Source organism: Triticum dicoccoides, chromosome 6B, assembly GCF_002162155.2.
Source record: "Triticum dicoccoides isolate Atlit2015 ecotype Zavitan chromosome 6B, WEW_v2.0, whole genome shotgun sequence".
In the NCBI taxonomy this organism is placed as follows: Eukaryota; Viridiplantae; Streptophyta; class Magnoliopsida; order Poales; family Poaceae; genus Triticum; species Triticum dicoccoides.
In genome coordinates this window covers 644,779,999-644,786,930 of record NC_041391.1, presented here as the reverse complement: position 1 = coordinate 644,786,930, position 6,932 = coordinate 644,779,999, and positions in this window count along the sequence as shown.

Sequence of the window (6,932 nt, the reverse complement as noted above, 5' to 3'; positions counted from 1 at the left end):
CACACAAATATATGTTAGCAGGCATGCTATTTATCTATATATAGAATACACAATGATTTTAACGATCTGTTTTGATTGCACGCTTTACTTCTTTCCTCTTTACCTCAAGTTGATTGGTGGGTATATTAGAACACCCCTCCCCTCCACAACAAAGTTACTGTGTTATAGACGCGTACCGGACAAGCCTAGATAGTAATTTTCTCCATGGCCAACTATAGCAACTGCTTCCATACATCAATCATACTCTTGATGCTTCTTCTCATATGCTTTGCTACCCATGCACAATGTATGTTTCGAAAACCAACCGATCCACTTACTGTTATACCTCAGATGATTAGTCTTTTCATTACTGATCTTCCATTATCGTCGAGTTAATGCATATGCTACGTATAACTTTTTTTGAGTTGTTTATAACTTTTATTTCTTCTGAAGTTCATACGGTTTTTCTGAGTGCTTGTGTATTTGTTTGCTGCTGCATCAATTACTTGTTACTAGTTGATAAGCAGAGATTAACGTGAAACTGTTTTATGTTCTATAGGCGGCAGAATCCTGGAAGACATGAAATCAATTAGGGTCAATATACCAGGTGGTCTGTGCGCCCGTGTTCGGGGCTGCAAAGACGTATGCATATGTTGTTTAGTAAAGGATTCCTGCTATGATTCAGTTGATGAATGCCTGGCCGACTGTCCAAAAACTTCTCCGTTAGACCCAGCGGCAGCGATGAGTCGTTCTCCATCACCATCCTATCTAATCTAGTCATATGGCTTTTGAAGGATGATGCCGGATGTGCTCATGAATAATTTATTATAATAAATAATATCATAATATTTGCTTTACAATAGTTGATAACTTATATATCCATGTTCTCTACAAGTTAATTAGTTGGCGGCTGCTACAGATAAGTCGGATGATTTCCTAGAGAAATCATCCGCCTAGCCCGCTGTCCGATCTGACCGAGGGTGGCCGTTCAATCGCCGCATACGAAGACGTTTTCTTTCTCTCTGTTCTTCCATCCTGCACCCCGTAGCATCTGCAGCAAAAAAAAGCTTCAACGCAGCTGCTCCCATGGCAGCACCGCGCGGCGCGGCGCCCGGCGGTGCTTCACTGCAACCCCGGCGATGCCCCAATGCACCCCGGTGCTTCAATGCAACCCCGAGAAAGCTTCAACGACCCCAGCGGTGCTTCACTATAGCTCCGGCTCGCTTCATTGCAGCCCCGGCGGCGCTTCATTGCAGCCCCGGCGGAGCTCCGATGACCCGGAGAGCGCTCCATTGCAGCTCCGCCGCCGGCGATTGCAGCACCAGCAGCACCGCCCTCCGAGGTTGCACCGCAGCACTGTGGACATGGGCGAGTTTCTATGTCGCAACACCGAGTTCGTCGACGGGCGCCGCCATTCCAGCGAACGGCCGCCTCCCCTGCGTGTTGCGTCGCCCCCTCGGGGTTGCAGCACTATGGTGGTGCGCTCGTAGGGCTTCATTGCCCTTCATTTGCGGGTGGGCAGCAGGCAGTGTCGCCGTCGCTCCTGGTTCGCCGCACCGTGGAGTGAGAGGGGCGATGTCCGCCATGGAAGCCTCTCTCCTCTGTGGTGTGTGAAGATGCAGAGACGGGGAACGAATCCGACGGGGAAAGGGGAAAATGAGTGGGGAGAACGTGTGGAGGAGAATAGAGGTGGAAGAGATAAGGCTGGGTGTGGGCGGTGGATGGGCCCAGTGGACACGTGTCGAGTCCTGCGTGCGGCTTATGTTTGTTTGTTTTAATCCGATTGAAAACAAATGTTTTCCTAATTAGTTTTATTGAATATATGTATTAAGATATTTTCCTAATAAACCCCGCCTCCTGTTTCCTTGTATAATTGAGGCCGTGGGCTACATCCTATACATATATACGTGCGTGTATGTATCCAATCTAATAGAGAGTTGCATTGCCTTCCGATATAGTATCAGTTTTCCTACCCCGATCCTAAACTTAAGTCTTTTGCTCCCGTCGCCGCCGCACCATCTAGGTCGCCGCCGCTGCACCCGCCGCCGCTCCTTCCCCTAGCCGCCGCAGCCAACCCTACCCTACTCTCTCCTCCTCCCGATCATTATAACCCCCACCGATCACCAACGCTGGTTACCGTGTCTACCTTGGGCCGTCACTCATATCATGGTCGTCCAAACGACAACCCGTGGTGTCCCGATCCAGTGCTGAGGCCGAGTATCGGGTTGTGGCTAACACCATCGCCAAGTCTTCATGGCTCCGGCAACTTCTTCAGGAGCTGCACCTTGGCGTGGCCAAGGCTATTGTTGTCTACGGCGACAACGTCTCTCCGCTAACCCCATTCATCATCGTCGCACGAAGCATATTGAACTCGACATTCATTTCGTGCATGAGCAGATGGCTCTCGGACATTTCCGTGTCTTGCATGTCCCCACTGCTCAGCAATTCGCCGATGTCATGACAAAGGGGTTACCGATGCATACATTTGAGAAGTTCCGGTCTAGTCTATGCGTCACAGGTGACATATCGACTGCGAGGGGAGTTGAATCATCGCATGTATGGTTAGGATCGTTTCCTAACAAACCCCACCTCATGTTTCTGTATAGAGTTGAGGCTGTGGGCTACACCCGGTACATGTGCGTGTATGCACCCTATCTAATTGGGAGTTGCGTTGCCTTTCCATAAGTTTTTTAGTTTTATTTGCACGGATTAAAACGCCACCGCTTCACCGTGCCACCTACAAAATATAAGCGCTCCCATTGCTCCTCTACATCATTCTCTTCACATGGCACCGGTGCCACTTCAGGCGTAATTTTGTTCTATGTGAATAAGCCTCCCAACGCGTCCTGCTATCCCTCGAAGCGCCTTTGATGCACCCAGCCGTGCCATCAATCACCACTAAAAGCATCTTCAAGGAAGAGCCGCAAACATTCAGTATATGTTTGACCGGATATTTTTGTTCACTTTTGCAATACAACACGGTTCTACATCGGTCCACAAAGTGATCCGGAAGTTCATTTTCGGGCAAAGCAAAGACAAACATAGAGGAGCTATACCGGAGTCCGGACATCCACATAACCAACCAAAAGCCTCCGCGTGCCCTCTCTCTTTTCTCACTCTCTCCACATGCATGGTCCCCCTCTCCTCTCTCTCTCTCTCTCCTCCCAACCGCACATCACACTACAAATAGCCCATCACATGCATGGTCCCCACCTACTTTTTCTCGTCCCAATTGGATACTTTATGATTAGCATTGGATGGCTCACTCGAAAAAAAACATTGGATGGCTCACTTCGGTATCGTGTCCTTCAAAGCACATCCGGACATAAAAACGACATATACCATAGACTTTTGCGGGTCGGCATTGGAGATGCCCTAATACCCCAATGTTTGAGGGCTAGAAACACTGCCATGTCGATTAGAACACTACTTCCCCACACACAGTACACCCCCAAGCAGGTGAATTGCCACCGCGGTGGCTATCTCTTCGGCTTCCTCGGTATCGTTCGATATGAAGGAAATATGCCCTAGAGGCAATAATAAAGTTATTATTTATTTCCTTATTTCATGATAAATGTTTATTATTATTCATGCTAGAATTGTATTAACCAAAAACATAATACATGTGTGAATATATAGACAAACATAGTGTCACTAGTATGTCTTTACTTGACTAGCTCGTTAATAAAAAATGGTTGGATTTCCTAGCCATAGACATGAGTTGTCATTTGATTGACGGGATCACATCATTACACTAGTAGAAAAGGGGGCATCAGTCCCGGTTCGTAAGGACCTTTAGTCCCGGTTCTTGAACCAGGACTAAAGGGTTGTGACTAATGCCTCCACCCTTTAGTCCCGGTTCTAACACGAACCGGGACTAAAGGCCCTCCACGTGGCCACTACGAGCAGCCCAGGCAAGGGGGCCTTTGGTCCCGGTTGGTGACTTGAACCGGGACCAAAAGGCTTCCACGTATCAGCAGCTGAGGTTTTTCTTTTTTCTTTTTTTTTAAAAAAAGTGGCTGGTTTAGGGGTTTTGGGGGTTAATTTTAGGTTGTTATTAGCTAGCTAATAGAGAGAAGTGTCCTCTCTTATACCGCCATGTTCATTTCACCCATTGATATATAATAACTATGCATGCTCGCATCATACATCATCATATATAATAACAAGTCCTACTAATCATGCATCATCATACAACTTCTACTCGTTATTAATAACAAGTCATACGATCATCATCCTCATAGTCATCGAACCCAACCCTACATAATTGTTCTTAGCACATGATCATCAGTATCAGGTAGGACCTAAACACCCTTAAGATAAAATAGCATAAAACAATATAGACCATGAGTCTCCATTATGAAGAATGGAGATCATCCTGTCTCTAATTCTTACGCTTTGCCTCCTTTTGCTTGCAAGAAGCTCCTTACGACTGTCCATACATTTTTCCATTCTTTGATTTTCATGTCTCCACTTCTTTTAGAAATCCGGTATGGACAATTGAGATTCGTAGGACGACCTGGTTGTATGTTCAAAACATCAAGGTGACCGTGCATATACATCAGATGAGGCACACAATCATTCGGGATTATTTGTTGAAAAACATAATAATAACTTCGTAGTTACTCCCTCCTTTCATCTATATAGGGCCTAATGTGTTTTCCGAGGCTAACTTTGATCAAATATTGGAGCAATAATATATGACATGCAACTTACACAAAGCACACCGTTAAATTCATGTGTGAAAGGAGCTTTCAATGATATAAATTTCACATTGTGCATGTCATGTACTATTAATCTTGTCGATAGTCAAAGGTGGTCTTAAAACGCATTAGGCCCTATATAGATGGAAGGAGGGAGTAGCAATGATGTACTAGTTTTAGAAGTATTTAAAAAAAGATGCAAGAATGTCGTAATAGTAAAAAATCTTACCAGGGTATCTCCATGGTAGTTACCGTAGTTCAACACGTGCACTAATGGCACATATTGACCATAATGTTGAGGAGTTCGATTGTCGACATTATAATTCTCAAGATCAGTACAAAATGCGATCAGATGATTTTTCTCCTTATAAGTTAATTTGGAGCCATCGGTGTAGTGGGTTTTGTCTACCATTTTCCGCACATTCTTTGAAGAATGAAAATAAGCTGTCAATGGAAACAAGCTGTCAACTATTTTGAAATAAACAATATAAATTACTTAATAACTATGTTAAGCTCACATGGGGGAAGAATTTTGGAGGTGTATCCACAAGGACCCAAATGCCCATATTGTCTTGCTGGATTGTAGGATCACCAAGATCCATGGTGACAAGCATACCCTCATCAAAACCATACATCTTGCAAAGTGCTTTCCAATTTTTGCAACCAAAATGGGTTACACTCTCAGCATTGTACAGCTTTATTTGAAAATCCACACCATGATGGGTCCTTAGGAGAATTTTTTTGGTTTCCATACTTTCATGGTCTTCAAAACCCATCCTCTCCAAGACATAGCATCTTGCATAGCATGGGATAAGCTAGACGAATTGGAAAAGATGAAAATACACGTTAAAATAGTTGAAGTCATGCTTAATTACGAAAAAAACTATTGTCCTTGTTGTGTACCGTATTAACATTGAAGGTCTCCTCGAGCTTAATGCTGAAGCGCCAATCTTCGTCCAGCTCAATGAACCTGTCGCACATACCTCGGTCGTCGTGGCACCAGTCGCACTCCCCCGAGCGGTTTTCATCGTCCGAGTACGACATTTCCGGCCTAAGTTCATAATTCAAATATTAAATATATGTACTAAAAACCTAAATTAGATCATTATTATTAATCACGGGTTCACTATCGGTGATGGTACGTAGATCCTCCTTTCATTTCCGAGTGCATTATTACAACAAATTGTCTAGCACACGGGAATGAAGGAGAAGCTACCCCCACGACGGCGTGGATGATGGAGGGGGCTCCTAGATTTCTGCATATAGAGTGCTCTTCAATTTTAGCATTCAAAGTAGGAGTACTTTTCCAATATGAGCATTCAATAAGCAAAACCAAATCATAAAATAAAGTAGTATTCAAATTAGCATGCATTCAATTATAACCAAAAGTACATCATCTTTTGTGTCTGTACATCGTCGAATACTCCTCGAATACTATCATACATATAGCATCGCTAATTAATACAGCTAGAACCGTAGCGCCCGACGGGTATCGTCGCGGGCGGTGGACACCCAAAGATAAGGAACGATCACAGGATCATAGCTCCAGTGAGATCCCTGAAGAACCTGCCAGGTATTGTCGAACCTGCCCTCCAACGCAACCATGTAGCGACGGACGTGCTCGTCCTCCTCGCTGACACGGTGACGTACCACCTCCGCGGTGTCTGAAAGCCTCGGCACCGTCACTGGCCCACGCGACCGCCACCAAACAAGGATCAGGTCAACAACGGGCTGCCTCCTCACCAACGTACGTCCCCCAGAAGGTAGCACCTCCCAATACCAGCTCGGCGGAGCCCAGTCCCGAATATGGCCCTGATCAAGCAGGCCTCCACTACCGCCGAGTCGACGACGACGAGGATGCGGAATAGGCATCGTCACGTCGATGCGGTAACTACTTCTATATATAGTTAAATAAAGTAGTTTTATTAATTAAATCAACTAGTTCAACTACTAAGCACTTACTATAAATAAATAAAGTAGTACTTATTAAAAATAAACTACTTTTATTAAGTACTACTTACTAAAAATAAACTGGTTTAACTATAGTTCTATTTTTTTCTAACTAATTTTCCTATACATACACAATAAATTGACAAAGAAAATACTATGAACAAAAAAATTATTAAAATTCTATGAACAAAATTAGAACAGAAAAAAATCATATAAATTCTATGAATAGAAAAAAATCAAAAAAAAACTTTGACATCTAAATTACTTACACAATATGAAAAAAAAATGACATCTAAATTA